The sequence below is a fragment of the Schistocerca nitens genome, chromosome 2, assembly GCF_023898315.1.
Source record: "Schistocerca nitens isolate TAMUIC-IGC-003100 chromosome 2, iqSchNite1.1, whole genome shotgun sequence".
NCBI classification, from domain to species: Eukaryota; Metazoa; Arthropoda; class Insecta; order Orthoptera; family Acrididae; genus Schistocerca; species Schistocerca nitens.
The window spans coordinates 1,080,729,956-1,080,749,721 of record NC_064615.1 but is presented as its reverse complement, the minus strand read 5'-3'; positions in this window follow the sequence as shown (position 1 = coordinate 1,080,749,721).

The window sequence follows — 19,766 nt, the reverse complement described above, 5'->3', positions numbered from 1 at the left end:
GATGGCCGGTGATGATTTAAACTTGTAATCACTTACTGAAAATACATGTGATTATGCAGGATCATAAGTCGCTCTAAAATATGTGTGTCTCTCCTTTTTTTCGCTGAACGTCCCTCCGATTCTAAACGGCCCCCGCATTAGATGCCAATGACTCACTGCCAAAAATTGGGAATGGTAGACCTAAGGCACAGTTTACATTTTCTTTCAATGAAGTGGAGGAAGCTTTGTTTCAATAGTCTCATTTCACTGACCTAAAGAACAGCAGGCTATTTTTACTCACCTTTTTCCGGATCATCCATTTCTTTCCTTCATCTGCAATATGTCCAAAAACTCTGCTAGAATGACTTCATTGTTAATTAGTACTATTGGCTCTATGTTTGCGTTTTTCAGTCTTGATGCCAATAATAAATAAAACTACTTTATTGTATTACTCCATTTCGTTGAAATTGATGTGTTCCAGAAGCAAGCTGTAGAATAACATTAGATAAACCAAAGTCATTAGATAAAGCAAAGCCATTATATCAGTCCATGGAGTCGTTCTTTTGGACATGTACGAAAACACAGACACCACGCATTCATATGATTGATTCGGCTCGATGGGCAATGAATCCATAACCTTCAATGTGGATACACATTTATGTTCGATCTCCAGTACGAATCAAGAATTAGAAAGCATGGAGGACATGAACGGGGACTGCAGACAGGTGGCGCCCGGTGAGAATGTTATTCAGCCGGGGGAGCGTGCCGGGATAGTCCGTACACTGTGTCCACGTGACGCAGCTGCTCACTTAACTGCCTAGTAGGCAGGAAATCCCGGGTTCGACTCCAAATTCCAGCACATATTTTCACTCGCCGCTACTGATTCCGCACAAAGTACCTATGCAGCTGATATTATTACTTACATCCCTTCCCTTTCATCACTCCCAACCCGCCCCCCCCCCCCCCGCCCCTTCAATTTACATAAAACCAAAGCGAATCCCTTATGTTCCATTAATTTGCATTCCTTATTTTTGCCCAGTTTAGGGATCTGATAAGATTCTGACCGCTGGAAGTACGTAGGGCGTTCAGTAAGTAATGCAACACTTTTATTCTCCGCCAATTTCGGTTGAAAAAAATTCGGAATTTGTTGCGAGAAATTGTGGAATATTTCTGCTTCAGCCCCTGTAATTTTAAGTAGTTCCGACAGGTGGCGGCGCTGTACATAGCCTTCAAAATGGTGTCTCTAATGGAGGTGCTCTCCACCAGTTGTCCACCAGATGTGGTACTCGAGATCCTCGCCGACTAACAGAACACCATAAAGAGCAACGAACGACCATCTGTGCGAAAATGCTTGCGCGTTACGAGGCTGATCGTGACAATTTTGTATCGAGAATCGTCACAGGCGATAAAATCTGGATTTATTACTTCGAATCGGAAACAAAACAGCAATCCATGGGACGGCCCCAAGCGCCTCTCCTCCGAAGAAATGCTTCAAAGTCGCCCTCAGCTGGGAAAGTCATGGCGACGGTCTTCGAGGACTCTGAAGGGGCTATTCTTTTCTATTTCCTCCCGTATGGTGCAAAGGTCAACTCTGAACTATAATGTGCCATCCTCAGGAAACCGAGGAAACGACTTCAGGGTATTCATCACCACAAAAATGCACAGGATCTTCTCAGGGCCTCACACAAATCAGCGCACCCCAGAGAAGCTCACTAAACTCCATTGTACTGTCCTTTCTCTCCGGCCGCGGTTACCGAGCGGTTCTAGGCGCTTCAGTCGAGAACCGCGCTGCTGCTACTGCCTCAGGTTCGAATCCTGCCTGGGGCGTGGATCTGAGTGATGTCCTTAGGTTAGTTTAAGTAGTTCTAAGTCTAGGGGACAGATTTGCCGCATTGAAGACATTGATTCACCGAACCCACGTCATCTCCGACACCAATAGTTTGAAAACGGAACTGGAGTACCTGCAGACTATATTTCTGAAGAATAGGTATTCGTCCCAGCAACTGGAGACAGCGCTGCAGACCTGTTAACGTCGAGGCAAAGAAGAAGAAGAAGAGGCCTTTGAAACGACTGCCTATTTATATTGGTAATATTTCAGTGCAAATAGTCAGAATACTAAGTAAATATAAAGTGAAAGCAATCTTTCGCCCTCCTGCAAAAATTTCGTCGCTGTTGGGATCTGTTAAAGACGACCTAGAGCTGCGCAAGGCAGGCGTTTACAGGATTCCGTGTGACTGCGGCAAATCTTATATAGGGCAAACGACGCGTACTGTGCAGGATCGCATTGTTGAACGTCAGCGGCATACTCGCCTTCTTCAGCCTTGTTAGTCCGCCATCGACGAACACAGTATTTCCACTGGTCATGTCATGAATTACAATGAGACAAAAATTGTGGCCCATGCGTCTAACACTTGGAGTTCTATTATTAATGACTCCGTGGAAATACGGCTGTCTGACAGTGCGTCTCTTATTAATCGTGACGGCGGTTTCCAGTTGAATTCGGCATGGAATCCAATCGTCGACAAACTTCGTGTCTGCCGTAGACGGCGTAGTTCTGTGATGGAACCGCGGGAAGACAATCGAACTGATATCGATGCGGCGAGTTTTCACCACGGAGGGCGCGCGGCCCAGCAGAATCGAACGCGCTCAAGTAGCGCACGCGCAAAGCCAAGTGAATCCACCACGCATGTGCCGGAGGGGCCTTAAATACCAGAGCTCAGCGAGTTTTCGCCAGTATCACCTGAAGATGGCCGAAAGACTCTGTGCCGAAATATTGTGGCAGGAAGTTACAAACATCCGGCAGTTCTCCCGAAATTTTGTGGAACAATATGTACGCCAGGAAAGTTTTATATCTCACATGTGTTGCATTACTTATTGAAGGCCCCTCGTAGTTTTCGTTATATGAGCTCTTCAGCCTGACTCTTCCTTCAAAGTAAAGGAAGAAACACTGAATACAGAGCACAAGCATCAGATTAGGAAGGTTGGGGAAGGAAGTCATCCATGGCCTTCTCCCGGGAATTATACTGGTATTTGTCTTATATTTCCGAATATCTCACTATCCTTATGAAGTCTGAATGGAGCAGTATCAGTGACGAACACAACGATAAGATAAAACATTGTAACCTTTGCCCACGGAGAGACTGAATGCTGCCTGGTGCTGTTGTGGGCACGTGACACGGTAGACAAAGTATATAAACGGAATGTGGACGAATGGGGAATCATTCTAAGGACGATACGGAAGCAAATGAGAAAATCCTCTGGGACAAGCGCCTTTGGCAAAGGGTACATTGTTATTGCCCTGAGCCAAGGAACGAGCTGTAACTAGTCGGGCGTTCGCTCGCTCCTGTCGCGAGAATCCATGGAAAGTGTTTAAAGTAAGGGAAATCAATGAATAGACGACAAGGTGTTGGACGTCCAAGACTCACCACAGAATGTGGTGTTCGGAGATTCGCCTCCTCTGTAAAGCATTAGTGTTTCGGTACACACAGTTCTACATCTACATCTACATCGATACTCTGCAAATCACATTTAAGTGCCTGGGAGAGGGTTCATCGAAACACCTTCACAATTCTCTATTAATCCAATCGTGGTGATCGTTCCTCCCTATGTAGGTCGGTGTCAACAAAATATTTTCGTATTCGGAGGAGAAAGTTGGTGATTGGAATTTGGTGAGAAGATTCCGTCGCAACGAAAAACGCCTTCCTTTTAATGATTTCCAGCCTAAATCGTGTATAATTTCTGTGACACTCTCCCCCATATTTCGCGATAATACAAAACGTGCTGCCTTTCTTTGTCAGACCTATCTGGTAAGGATCCCACACCCCGCAGCAGTATTCTAAAAGAGTACGGACAAGAGTAGTGTAGGCAGTCTCCTTAGTAGGTCTGTTACATTTTTTAAGTGTCCTGCCAATAGAACGAAGTCTTCGGTTGGCCTTCCCCATACCATTTTCTACGTGTTCTTTCCAATTTAAGTTTTTCTTAATTGTAATACCTAGGTAATTAGTTGAATTTACGGCCTTTAGATTTGACTGATTTATCGTGTAACCGAAGTTTAAAGAGTTTCTTTTAGCACTCATGTGGATGACCTCACACTTTTCGTTATTTAGGGTCAACTGCCACTTATCGCACCATTCAGATATTTTTTCTAAATCGTTTTGCAATTTGTTTTGATCTTGTGGTCACTTCATCAGTCGATAAACGACAGCGTCATCTGCAAATAACCGAAGACGGCTGGTCAGATTGTCTCCCAAACCGTTTATATAGATAAGGAACACCAAAGGGCCTATAACACTACCTTGGGGAACGCCAGAAATCACTTCTGTTTCACTCGATGACTTTCCGTCAGTTACTACGAAATGTGACCTTTCTGACAGGAAATCGCAAATCCAGTCACATAACTGAGACGATATTCCATAAGCACGCAATTTCACTAAGAGCCGCTTGTGTGGTACAGTGTCAGAGCACACTGCTGGCCATGAAGTTGCTCAGCAGACGACATATGCCTGTTCCCACATTGATCCAACGACGTCACCAATTACGGATGTGGTGTACATGGGATCATCGAGTCGGGGCCGTGGATCAATGGAAACGTGTCGCCTGGCCAGATGTATGACGTCCCTTGTTACACTATAGTGTACGGTCGTGTCTAGATACGCCGTGATCGAGGGGAGCGGCTGTGCTCGAAACAAGCACCGCGCCACGGACAGTTGGTGGTAAAGTTGTGCTATGGGGCACATTCACCTGGGCTTCCATGGGACCTGTGTTAGTAATCGAAGGCACCATGACAGCTGCGACCTACGTGAACATTAATGAAGGTCGCCTCCATCTTTCAGCGCCGTAACGTCAGAAACGTTATAACATGATTTCAGATGCATGATCGTGAATTCACGTGCCTACCAATTTTGCCGCATCTGAATCCAAGGCAACACATCTGGGACGCAATGGGGATAGCTTCGCACCTGCTAAACACCGGCGCGTAATTTGCGGGAATTGTGTGACCCGAGCGAAGACATCTCACGCCATATACACTCCTGGAAATGGAAAACAGAACACATTGACACCGGTGTGTCAGACCCACCATACTTGCTCCGGACACTGCGAGAGGGCTGTACAAGCAATGATCACACGCACGGCACAGCGGACACACCAGGAACCGCGGTGTTGGCCGTCGAATGGCACTAGCTGCGCAGCATTTGTGCACCGCCGCCGTCAGTGTCAGCCAGTTTGCCGTGGCATACGGAGCTCCATCGCAGTCTTTAACACTGGTAGCATGCCGCGACAGCGTGGACGTGAACCGTATGTGCAGTTGACGGACTTTGAGCGAGGGCGTATAGTGGGCATGCGGGAGGCCGGGTGGACGTACCGTCGAATTGCTCAACACGTGGGGCGTGAGGTCTCCACAGTACATCGATGTTGTCGCCAGTGGTCGGCGGAAGGTGCACGTGCCCGTCGACCTGGGACCGGACCGCAGCGACGCACGGATGCACGCCAAGACCGTAGGATCCTACGCAGTGCCTTAGGGGACCGCACCGCCACTTCCCAGCAAATTAGGGACACTGTTGCTCCTTGGGTATCGGCGAGGACCATTCGCAACCGTCTCCATGAAGCTGGGCTACGGTCCCGCACACCGTTAGGCCGTCTTCCGCTCACGCCCCAACATCGTGCAGCCCGCCTCCAGTGGTGTCGCGACAGGCGTGAATGGAGGGGCGAATGGAGACGTGTCGTCTTCAGCGATGAGAGTCGCTTCTGCCTTGGTGCCAATGATGGTCGTATGCGTGTTTGGCGCCGTGCAGGTGAGCGCCACAATCAGGACTGCATACGACCGAGGCACACAGGGCCAACACCCGGCATCATGGTGTGGGGAGCGATCTCCTACACTGGCCGTACACCACTGGTGATCGTCGAGGGGACACTGAATAGTGCACGGTACATCCAAACCGTCATCGAACCCATCGTTCTACCATTCCTAGACCGGCAAGGGAACTTGCTGTTCCAACAGGACAATGCACGTCCGCATGTATCCCGTGCCACCCAACGTGCTCTAGAAGGTGTAAGTCAACTACCCTGGCCAGCAAGATCTCCGGATCTGTCCCCCATTGAGCATGTTTGGGACTGGATGAAGCGTCGTCTCACGCGGTCTGCACGTCCAGCACGAACGCTGGTCCAACTGAGGCGCCAGGTGGAAATGGCATGGCAAGCCGTTCCACAGGAATACATCCAGCATCTCTACGAACGTCTCCATGGGAGAATAGCAGCCTGCATTGCTGCGAAAGGTGGATATACACTGTACTAGTGCCGACATTGTGCATGCTCTGTTGCCTGTGCCTATGTGCCTGTGGTTCTGGCAGTGTGATCATGTGATGTATCTGACCCCAGGAATGTGTCAATAAAGTTTCCCCTTCCTGGGACAATGAATTCACGGTGTTCTTATTTCAATTTCCAGGAGTGTACTTCCGGAAACCTGCCGAGGACCTGTGGAAGCCACGCATAATCGCAGTTGTATTGTGCTGCAGACGTGCAACAACTCACTATTAAGCAGTTGATCATAATGTTTCTAATCATAAGTGTGTAGGTGGATCCGTTTGCTGGTCTGCCAAATCAATTTGACTCCATGCCACGACTGTGCGCGTTGGAATACTTCAAATGTTTAGACGGCCGACTCAAGAGAAATAAGTACACCCACACATCACTCGTTGTGACCTTGATAATATAAGCAGTACCTCTGATAGTTCAGAAAGTGACTGGTACAGCCTCTAAGTCGCGTCCTAGTAAAGGACACAAGTCTCACCTGCAGTTCTTTACTAGCGAAGCGCCAGTACAAGAGACTTGTACAAGAGTATTGTACAAGAATCCTGATCTAAGCCAATCACGAGCTGGAGCCCAGCATGCTAAGCTCGGTGAATGGTCTTTGCACTGCAAACTGATTTGAGCAACCAGAGACTTAAAGTTAATTGGCAGAAAATGGAAAAAAATTCAGCTTCGCGGCCTCTTTCCCACACGTTTGCTGTGTCTTTTGCTAACACAATACAGGGTGGAAGCACACGCCTCCATAAACAGATTGTTATCTCCCCTATTGCGTCGATTTCAAAGTTTGCAAAGAATGGCCATAAACTCGCATTGACAAAAGATGTTTTGAAACAGAGTCTGCACGTCTGGGCGCCAGTTTTCCTGTCCCACGGTCATTTGCAGAACGTTTACGTTTCTTCTGGTGGCTTTCTCGCTAACAAGGCCTACAATGCGCTGTCGGCGACTTTTCTGCACTAGGCCGTACACCTGGACATCAGTGCCAAAGCTAATGTGTTTTGCACAATATTTCCGTTGCACGGGGCCATCGGGAAATGTCTCTTCATTGTTCTCCAGAAAAAGCACGCTTTGTCGCCCCACCAACGCCGTGCAGGTCGTTTAAGTCAGCACCCTGTTCCTTTGAACGCTGGTAAAGCTTACCGTATTTCTCTCCCTAGAGCACACAAACAATACCATAAACTGTTGCCCACCATTTCATCACAACGTATGAAGTCAAATCGCCGTAGATCATATTCCCTACACCAAATCAGAAGTGAGAGTGCCCTGCAATCTCTCATGTTATCTCCTTCAAAGAAGTTCTCTTCTGATTGCACACACTTCTTCCAGCGCTTCTGCCGTTGAAAGTAACATTTCTGGAACTCGTCTTCTGTAATATCCTCCAAGACCCTCGTCACAGCTTTTAGGACATCTTGTGTTGTTTGAAAATGGTGTCCCTTGACCGCCGTTCTGACTCTTGGGAATAGAAAAAAGTTTCACGGAGCGATATCTGGTGAATATGGTGGCTGTGGTAGTACTGAAATTTGTTTTTATATTATAAATTGCTGTACGGACAGAGCAGTATGGGATGGCTCAATATCGTCATGCAGAATCCAATTATCAGCAACGTTGGCTCGGACACGAAGAACTCTTATACGAAGTCTTTCTAAAAAATTTTTTGTAGTAATATTGGTTAACTGCTTCTCCAGGAGGCACCCACTCTTTATGAACAATTCCCTTGGAATCAAAGAAGCACACAAGCATGCATTTCACTTTTGACTTTGACATGCAAGCTTTCTTTGGTTTGGGTGATCCCTTTGAGCACCATTGCGAACTTTGACGTTTTGTCTCTGGATCGCACTGAAAAAACCAACTTCCATCACCAGTGATAGCACAGCTCAACAATTCTGGATTGATTTCCATTTGCTCTAACAGATCGGCTGCCACATTTTTTCGTGTTTCTCACTGTTGTAGTGTGAGATTTTTGGGACCATATGTGCTCAAATCTTTCTCACACCAAGATCTTCAGTAATATTAGACGAACCGTTTCTCGATTGATGTTCAGTTCTTCTGCAATCACTTTCACGGATAATCTTTGATCAGATCATACGAGTTCACGCACCCTGGCCAAGTTTACATCCATCCATGAGGTTGATGGTTGTCCGCTGAGGTCTTCATCTTCAACATTCGTTCTGCCTTCACTAAACATTTTATGCCAACGAAAAACTTGAGCTCCTGACATAACCTCCTCTCCAAAAGCCTTCTAAAGCTTACCATAAGTTGTCGTCGCATTTCAACCCAATTTAATGCACAAAGAAATGGCATACCATTGCGCAATATTATGCAGTTCCATTTCTGTGACGAGAGATACAAACACATGTTAACTTATTACAGCACAACTCACAACTGAGCAGTTGCATCGATGTGCCGCTTGGACTAGAAGCGGCTTATAGTCCAAGGTCAAAGATATTGTGCCTACGCAAGCCTGCAGGGTTGCCACATCTTGCAAAGAACATCAGTCTCATTACTTTACTGTTGCATCTTGTGTATTCATCATTTGACTAACACAGGTTAAATTGTTGCCGTTTTCTCCAGGGCTTTTATCATAGCTTTCATTGAAACTGGTTCAAAAGCTTTCCAAAATATATGATGCAAGGAGGTGCGGAAATTCAAACTCATTGTTGCATTCTGTAGTTTTGCTTACAACTTGAAAGTCGCCCATTGTGATATTTACGCTTATGAAACTCGGTCGTTCCTTTGTTTCACAATATGAGCTTTTTTCTCTAAAGTCGTAATGATTTCAGTGATTATCTTGTAAATTACATAGAGGAGTATGAAAAGTATACAATTTTGTGGTGATGGTTGCACTCTTCCTCATAAAGTGGAACAGTTGGAGTAACGGTAGTTAACACATGTTATAACTTTATAATAAATATTTCCGTATTAGAAGAGGTTGAAAAAATCAGCCAACCAATTGCCAAACAAAGCTCTATTAGCCCTTGACCAAGATTTCGATATTTCTAAAAATATCTTATTCAGAAGGTGTGGGCCTTGTTACACCACATGGTGGTACATTAGATTAGCTTTGAATCACAGTTTTTAGTGGACGGTTTCGCACCTACTCAGATGTAAAAAAAAAAAAAAAAAAAAAAAGTGTGATCCACATGAACATTACGACACCTGTACAGCTGGTATCATTGTTACTGTATGAATGTGCACTCAGCGCTACGCTCTGCCCACATATAATCTGTCTGTTGCTCTTTCAATATCAATGATTACACAGCAGTGCCATGGGTTGTTGAGATTTGTCAGGATGGTTGGAACTGGTTGCCGCATTCTATTATTTGAACTTTAAATATATTTTGTATTTATATGAAGGGACGAAACTGTCCGCTTGAGAATGGCGTTTTCGGAGAGGAAGACCGACAACAGACGCAGTATTTGTGATGAAACAGATAACTGAAAAGCATGCAGTATTTAATTGACAGCCCCTCCTTAGCATTTGTTGATCTGGAAAAAGCTTTTTCTAAAGTTAACAGAAAAATACTGTGGGGCACAATATACCATTAATGGTACCCATTCCATTTAATATAGACCTTAACAAGCCCACACGATAACATAACGACACACCAATGACATTACATGTAAATTGTGAGCTGGCGGCCCATTTCATTACTAACAGAGCGGCAGGAGAGTCAGACAAGGATGTGAATTTCCCTTACATGATTAAATAGAAAGTACTGGCTTTTATAGGACGGGACCGCATAAGAATAGAAATAATGATGAACAATGCAGTAGTAGAACAGGCCAGCTACTGCAATTATCTGTAATCTGCTATCACATGCTAGTGTCACAAACATATAGACAACAAAGTAGCAAAGTTTTGAAATATGTGTGGAATAATAAACAAGAACTTTATAAAAAAGACGCAAAAATAACACAAATGAATTTTTATAAGGTAATGACAGTCTACACACTACTCTATGGAAGTGAGTCATGGGGTCATTTACAAACAACGAGGAAGTTAGATCCAGGCAGCTGAAATGAGATTTATTAGGGCTTATAGCTTAATGCCTGTGCCAGATACATCGCAGGCAGATTTAAGTGGGGCTCAAACTGGCGGTTGGGGCCTCTACTGGCAAGGACCGAGCGATCAGCAACAAGGGAGGGGTAACACATGTACGCAGTGGGATTTACCCTAGTATCCACAGAAGACTTGGTGGCACCACACCTGTTCTGAAGTGAGTGAATCTGGACGCTGGTAATAATCCAAGACTTACAGAACACGGACATATTTAAATAAGCTTGTGATCTGTAATTGCCGAAGGAAAAATGGTATACCAAATCCAATTACATCAAAATAACCATCGCAGTGTGAGCCATCTGATAAAATGTCAACCACAATTATATTATATTAGAAATTACAACATACTAGTAACATTTTTTACAAACATTGCAGGTGTTAAATATAAAACAATGTAGTCACGCATGGTCAACCAGTTGTTGGATAGTAGCATAGCTTAGCATAACACAATACACTCATTACTTGCTGCATACTGAGTAGTTTTATGCTTCATTACGTAAAAGTGTGTAACCAGATCAGTCCTCCACATACATACAACAAAGTGAAGCATTGTGGGATTCTTTATGCTGATTGATTCATATATTCTAACGTAATTTCTGTTTTATAAAAAACACATGTGTGCTGGATTCATATATATTTATTTAAGTCGAAGTGTTGATTTGAAGAATATTCTGTTTAGCATCGTTGGAAACGTCACCAAGTAAGCTTTTATTTCAAATATATGTCTAGTTTGTTGGATTATTAGTATTAAAATTATGATCCACTTTGTGCTTTAAATGAAATTGTAACAAGTGGGTGCTTTTGAGCGTGGCGGTACCTTCACTGGCGGGAGCGCTAAGTCACTGGAGAATGCTGAAAAGTGCGGGTGAGAGGGGGGGGGGGTGAATGAGGCAAGGGGGTTGGTCTCGGGTACAAGGGAGAAGCGACGAGAGGACTTTTGTATGGGCCATCAGAGGAGACAATAACAGCGTTTTCCTTTGATGATGGAGTCGTAGAACTTGGTAATTTACTCATGTGATAGAAGAGTTTTGCTAAGACCTGTTCTGTGGCATCGTAGATGCAGTGTTTTGTTTAGCAAAATTCATCTACAAGTGGGGCTTGTAACTTTCGAATTAGCAATGAACAGTTAAATTATTGAGGGCTCTACTGCCATTCAGACCACGTTTTACACAGTATCAACTGTTGTTCAACAATTATTATTCTTCAACCTTGTTTAAGTATAATTTGCAGGATCACCACTTCTGAGAAACAGTGCTTTATTTCTGAATAAATTATCAGACTTTTGTAACTTTAAGCCGTGATACCGCCTACGTTATTTGCAAATATTTCCAATTTCACCATCATTTCATTCGCCATAACTGCTTTTTTTTTTTACTATCGATAATTCGTATAACTTGGCTAAGCTTGATTTATCAGACCGTAAGATCACAATTTACCACAGATCATTTAGCTATCTTAGCTAATGGACGTAAATCAGCAAGCCACATTTGCAGTTAAAGTCCAATACCGACTCTTATTGCTAACTCACACTAAACTGAATGTGTAGGAAAAGTGAGAAATCCGGTGAGCCACGGGCTGTGAAAGGCTATACGAGAGTACACATTAAGAAATAGTGACATTATTTTACGTAATGAACAAAATTCAAGACGACAGAAGAAAATGGAGTGAGCATCTTGCCAGAATAAGCAGTGGCAGACTATCTTTACTCCACCAGAAATTATAATACAGTACGTGGAAGAAGCCTGGCAAGGGCTAGTTAGAGATAGGACCCGAAACAGGCAAAGGTATAATAGTTAAAGTGCAGAAGAAGGAGAAGAAGAACCTCCATTCCACAGTGCAGTTATCAGCGTTCGTCTTCTACATTTTGTCAATGACAACAAAAATCTGTTTCGTGTCGCTGACGGCCTTGGTAGCGGCTGCATGTGGTGCGGAATGGCTTAGGACGGCGCCAGGTATTCAGCCATTGACGGCACCAGTAACGCGGTCACTGCCCCTTTTGTCCCCGTTATGCATATCGGCCAGCGCCGGCCGGCCACAGCCATTACCATAACGCACCGTGGGGCATTCCCGCCAACTGCCCGCAGCGCCGCGCAGTGGCCATCTGCGAAACAAAACGAACGAATCTGCCCACATACAGCTTTGATTCCAGCGGAGGACGCTCACAACATGACTTGTGCAGTCACGTGTACACTGATCCGCACCGCTACGTTCTGCATGACATCGACTGCAGAAGCGGTTCGGAGCCGTTTGGAAAAAAACACAGGCATGTGAAACACAGCTGACAAAAGGAAATTACTTGTCAGACAGTGTAATGGGTAATTTGGAGTTTATTGTTGTTTTTGTGGTGGTTAAGTGTAATTGTAAAACATACGAAAATGTAGCAGCAAGAATAACAGTATTATTTGACAGAAATAAATAAACTCTGATAATTCTCATTTATGTGCTGCTGAGCCCGACCATAACGATAATCTTGACATTAAAATGTATGCACCAAATAACTAATATATCACAACACCACTTCTGCCCATAGCAACACTGATGTCGTAAATATTTCTATTTAAAGTCACTGATGAATTAGTTTTGGAAAAATTAATCTTACGCACCAGCCATAAAATTATTTCATGACGTAACGTCTAAGATTGTTCTACTTAATGTTATTTTCACTTTTACAATAGAAAAATAATAAAATCCTGTGGGTTCTTGTCCTCGGAGTTCAAATATTGTAATATCGATCGGAAGAATTAGTGTCTGATTATTTCTACAGTTTAAAATTGCCGCTGCATACGGTCACGTAATGGCTGCCAACAAATCTCAATCTGGACTGCTGTGGACACAAAACTTAACACATTCATAGTTAGTTATTTATTTACAAATAAAAGTCAGTACACTAGAATTCCATTTTGTAAATTTTACATTATATTTTACCTTCGACCACTTATGACTATCTTTTACAATATTTAAAGTAACAGACCTCAGCTTATGTTCGATCTCATCCGCTTCATACAACATAGAGAAGAAGAACATAAGAAGGAAGAATTTCACAAACAATACAAAGCCAATACACTCTTTTTGTGGTATTACCGTTTGTTATGTGGTTCTTCTTTGTAGGACACTGGGTATAAAATAATAAAACATTTTGTTGTTATTTCACAATGTAACAATAGTTCACAATATAATAATAAGTCTTTTCTCAGTCAAAAGTCATTTTTGGAAAAACATTCATTAACTGATAAGTCTCGAGCACTGTCCCAAACACTGGCGACACCAAATATTCGCATTGACATTACGACAGACACTCGAACCAAAAATGGTTCCAGTGGCTCTTAACATCTGAGGTCATCAGTCCCCTAGACTTAACTACTTAAACCTTACTAACCTAACGACATCACACACATCCATGCCCAAGGCGGGATTCGAACCTGCGACCGTAGCAGCAGCGCGGTTCCGGACTGAAGCGCCTAGAACCGCTCGGCCACAGAGGCCGGCACTCGAATTTCACAGGTGGTACTCTCTCAGACGAGCAACACTGATGAGCCCCATGACATGAACCTATTATTTTATTATTTATTGCTGACAAAGAAGGAATTACTACCAGTATTGGTATATATCAAGTAAATAGAGAAAAAATAAAGGAGAACTGAAAGCAATTACTAGTGACGGAGACACTATAGTGAGAGCAATCGAGGCATACCTTCAACGAAATCGGATCCAAATAAACAACAATGTTGAAATCTCAGAGAAAATTGCACAGTCGAGTGGGGTTCTCCAAAGAGACCCACTGAGTCCCAGCGCTATAATCGAGACAATGTAAGAAGTTCCCTGACGTCTCATAGCATTGTTGCCAGCTTTCAGTTGAGAAGCGCTAATGGCTGCAGGCGAAAACAGTAGCCGCGTACAGCCCTGTGGCAACAATGAGGATTTGCAACAATGAAGAGACGTTTACAAAATCGCATTACTTTATTGGTTGCGGTAGGCCTGTGAAGCTGCCGCGCCCAGCCCACTGCAACTGTCAGTGCTCAACTTACGCCGAGTCGACTATAGATGCTGGTCTATGCAGCAGATGTGACGTTATAGGGAAGACTCTAAACCAGAAATGATTCTGCACAGAGACGACATTGTGATAGGATCAGCAATAAGTGATGATATAGGGTAGCTGCTACAGAGACTAGAAATTCGGGCAACAGAAAATTACCTAAAAGTAAACCAGTTTATATGAAATTCAGGAAAAGTGGAAAAATATCACTCTAAGATAGTATAACTTTATACAATGAACTACCATAAACAGTAAGGAAATATATACAACTGGAAATTTCGGTATAGAGAACGGAAATATCTTTCGGTATGCTTATTCGGGAAAGAGCAGCAACAGCCATCAAAGCCTCATACAAGGTCTCTAACATAACCATTGTGTCATGAAGCGCAGCGATAGGACTATTCAAAGCGGCAGTGGCTCCAGTCATAACGTATGGAACAGAGATCATACAGGAAAAACTTAAGATCGATGATATGGAAAGAAAAGAAAAAAAAATGGTGTGAATTCCTAAGGGACCAAACTGTTGAGGTCATCGGTCCCTAGACCTACACACTACTTAGACTAACTTATGCTAAGAACAAAACACACACACATGCCCGAAGGAGGACTCGAACCTCCGGCGGGAGGGGCCACGTAATCTGTGACATGGCGCCTAAAACCGCGCGGCCACTCCGTACCGCAAAGAAGAGAAATAGTCTAGACAGTGTTTGTGAAACGGATACTAGGCGCGAGAAAAACAGTCTCTTCCCAACTTATGCATGAGCTCATAAAAGATACTTGACAAGCAATGAATAAATAAATAAATGTTTCAAAGAGGACTTCAGATTAGAACACTGGCTACCTTCCGCACGACCATATGAGCAGCTGATTAGCATCATGGACTGGAATAAGAAGGAGACTGAGCTAGAGTTATGTACGACAGCTGGACCAGAGATTGTAGGAAGTAGAAGGGCGTAACAAAAAAAAAAAATGGTTCAAATGGCTCTGAGCACTATGGGACTTAACATCTGAGGTCATTAGTCCCCTAGAACTTAGAATTACTTAAACCTAACTAACCTAAGGACGTTACACACATCCATGCCCGAGGCAGGATTCGAACCTGCGACCGTAGCGGTCACGCGGTTCCAGACTGAAGCGCCTAGAACCGCACGGCCACACGAGCCGGCAAGCGTGTAACAACCAGACTCGGAATACACAGGTTGCTATAGCAATGCTCAATCTCAGCGCAATTTTCTCATTAGAAAGAAGAGAATCTACAGTAACAAGTAGTCTTTATATTAACATATTTGTTATTTTTGTAGTTAATTAGACAGAAATTAAATGAGTGGACAGACTGGGATAAAATCAATAAAGATTCAATCACATGACATCAATGCAAAGCGTGCAAAAATTCTGAACACACAACGGTGGAAATTTAAAATGTATTCAAACAGCTTTTTTCCCCAGTTCCGAGTGAATGTTCACGTTCGAGAGGAGCCTACACATTTCTGTAGTATAAGCTGCGTTGTCTGGTAACTCATCCAACCTCCATTTAAGAAACCGCGTTGATTATATGTACGTGTAAAAGTTTATGAATAGCTCGTCTCAGGGTAAGGACTTGACCAAATAATTCCTTAGACGCTTGACGTTAAATTTGTTCTATTGGTCTTCGCCTTAAATGTCGTCTGACCTACATCATCAGTCTTCATCATCTTCTTAGCGCTCTTTTTCTCGGTCTTGATGTACTTTTTGTCATGATATTTTTTTCCAACGTTGTCCTCTAGTCTTCAGATCTTTCTTAGGCTGACCCACACACCTTTTTCTGGGTCGTCCTATACGTCTTTTTCCCTGCACACTTCTATCCAAGTACTGTTTCGGCATGCGGTTACCCTCCATCCTCTTCACATGTCCTAATCACTTGAGCTATGCTGTACTCGGTCTCTGCGTCACTGACAGATGCACTTGCATCTCTCCTCTGATGCCTTCATTCCTAAATTTACTTCTTCTATTCTTCCGCAACGTTACTCACAGAAATTTCATTTCGCATGCTTGTGTCTTTCTCTGATCGGCCCTGTTAACTACACAGCACTCCAAGTTGTATGTCATAGTCGACATGGGATACGTTTTAAGCATGAGTTTTGTGCCTGTCATAGGAACTCACTCGTCCCACACAAGGTTCCGTACTTGATGAAAAAAATTAGATCTCTATCTTACTCCGTTTGAAATGGTAAATAATTGAAACCCTCAGCTGCCGACAGGTGTTGTTGATATACCTCGATGGGGACTGCTGAAAATGTGTTCCCCGACCGGGACTCGAACCCGGGATCTCCTGCTTACATGACATACGCTCTATCCATCTTTCTTTTATTTTCCTTGCTTAATTTTTATTTTTTTTTGTTGGTTCTTTTTTGATTTTTTGTTTTACTTTGCTATTTATTTGTATTTAGTTCGTTGCATGTGCTCGGGGCGGACGTCGTACGACATCTGTTGAAGTTCGTTATTGTTCGATTAGCTCAGTTTTTGTATTACAGAGAGCATGCAGCCCTCTGACAGAACACGCTGAGCCACCGTGCCGGCTCGCCAACTAGCGTGGCGATCCCCGCAAGAGTGCGCATTCGCACAGACGAAGGTCAATGGCCGGGTAGCCTTTAACTATACAGGGTGACTCACCTAACGTTACCGCTGGATATATTTCGTAAACCACATCAAATACTGACGAACCGATTTCACAGACCGAACGTGAGGAGAGGGGCTAGTGTAATTGGTTAATACAAACCATAAAAAAATGCACGGAAGTATGTTTTTTAACACAAACCTACGTTTTTTTAAATGCAACCACGTTAGTTTTCTTAGCACATCTGAACATATAAACAAATACGTAATCAGTGCCGTTTGTTGCATTGTAAAATGTTTTACATCCGGAGATATTGTAACCTGAAGTTGACGCTTGAAACCTCCGACGTTCAGTTGCGTGTTGTAACAAACACGGGCCACGGTCGGCGAGCAGCATCTGCAGGGATATGTTTACGATGACGACCGTGTTTACGAGTGTGGCTGTAGTACACTGTTGTGGTTTGGTCTAGCTGTCGCAGTGTCCGCATTACTGCTATTGTTATTCTGCATTCGTCTCCGCACGCAGACCAACTGTAGTACACCGTGTTATCAGACGTCTGTGATAGTGTAGTGTTGTAGGAACTGTGACCATGGTGTATTCGAACTCTGAAAAGGCGGAGATGATACTCATCTATGGGGAGTGTCGACGAAATGCAGCTGAAGCCTGCAGGGTGTATGCAGAACGGTACCCGGACAGACAGCATCCAACGTGCCGCACATTGCAAAACATCTACCGCCAACTCTATGCAACAGGTATGCTCGTAGCACGCAAACGGGTTCGTAACAGACCCGTCACAGGAGAAGCGGGTGCAGTTGGTGTGTTAGTTGCTCTTGCCATGAACCCACACATGAGTACACGGGACATTGCGAGAGCCGGTGGACTGAGTCAAAGTAGTGTCATGCGCATACTGCATCGTCACCGCTTGCACCCGTTTCATGTGTTGCTACATCAACAATTACATGGTGATGACTTTAATCATCGAGTGCAATTCTGTCAATGGGCATTAACAGAGAATTCGTTGCAGTTCTACCTGTTTACCAATGAAGCGGGTTTCACAAACCACGGGGCAGTGAATCTACGGAACATGCATTACTGGTCTGTAGACAATCCTCGCTGGCTCAGATAGGTAGAGCGACAGCGACCGTGGACTGTAAATGTATGGTGCGGAATCATTGGCGACCACCTCATTGGTCCTCACTTCATTGCAGGGGCCCAAACAGCTGCAACATACACCGCGTTTCTACAGAATGATCTGCCAACGTTGCTCGAAAATGTCCCACTGGAAACGAGTCGACGTATGTGGTATCAGCATTATGGTGCACCTGCACATTCCGCAATTAAAACTAGGCTGACCCTTGACAGGATGTTCGACGGGCGTTTCATAGGACGTGGAGGACGCATAAATTGACCAGCCAGTTCTCCTGATCTTACACCTCTGGACTTCTTTCTGTGGGGTACGTTAAAGGAGAATGTGTACCGAGATGTGCCTACAACCACAGAGGATATGAAACAACGTATTGTGGCAGCCTGTGGCGACATTACACCAGATGTACTGCGGCGTGTACGACATTCATTACGCCAGAGATTGCAATTGTGTGCAGCAAATGATGGCCACCACTTTGAACATCTATTGGCCTGACATGTCGGGACATACTCTATTCCACTCCGTAATTGAAAACAGAAACCATGTGTGTACGTGTACCTCACCCCTCATGGTAATGTACATGTGCGTCAGTGAAAAAGACCAATAAAAAGGTGTTAGCATGTGGATGTAATGTGCTGTTCCAGTCTGTTCTGTAACTAAGGTCCATCACCGTTCCCTTTGGATCCCTACGTAATTCGGTGCTCTCCGATACACACGATCGAACAGCGGAGGAGTGGTACTCAAGCGTCAACTTTAGGTTACAATATCTCCGGATGTAATTAACATTTTACAATGCAACAAACGGCACTGATTACGTATTTGTTTATATGTTCAGATGTGCTAACAAAACTAACGGGGTTCCATTTAAAAAAACGTAGGTTTGTGTTAAAAAACATACTTCCGTGCATTTTTTATGGTTTGTATTAACCAATTACACTAGCCCCTCTCCTCACGTTCGGTCTGTGGAATCGATTCGTCAGTATTTGATGTGGTTTACGAGATATATCCAGCGGTAATGTTAGGTGACTCACCCTGTATATGAAGGTAGTAACTGTTGCCGGCCGGTGTGGCCGAGCAGTTCTAGGCGCTTCAGTCTGGAACCACACGACCGCTGCGGTGGATGGATGTGTGTGATGTCCTTAGGTTAGTTAGGATTAAGTAGTTCTAGGGTACTGATGACCTCAGATGTTAAGTTCCATAGTGCTCAGAGCCATTTGAGCCAGTAACTGTTCTCGAAAGAACAGATACCATTCATGACCATGCAGCTTCTCTAGAATAAATGATAATTAATTGAGGGTTTCAATTAATTATCATTTATTCTAGAGAATCTGCACCGTCATTAATGGTATCTGTTCTTTCGAGAACAGTTACTATCTTCTTACTCCGTTTTGTATTTCTAGTTCGGCATTTCCACTCCTTTGTCCTTTGACTTCCCCACAGTCAATTTTCTCTCTCTCAGGTTGTCCTGGGCAGATGTCCTACATATAATCATTTCTACAGTTTTGATCTTGCTTACTGTCAGCTGTTGTATTTACATTCATGTAATCTTCCCCACACCCGTACTTCTGTTTCTCCCTAAATACCTACATCATTAGCAAAGAAAAAAGCATTGTCACCATTTCCTATCTCTTTGATTTCCTTTATAATAACATCA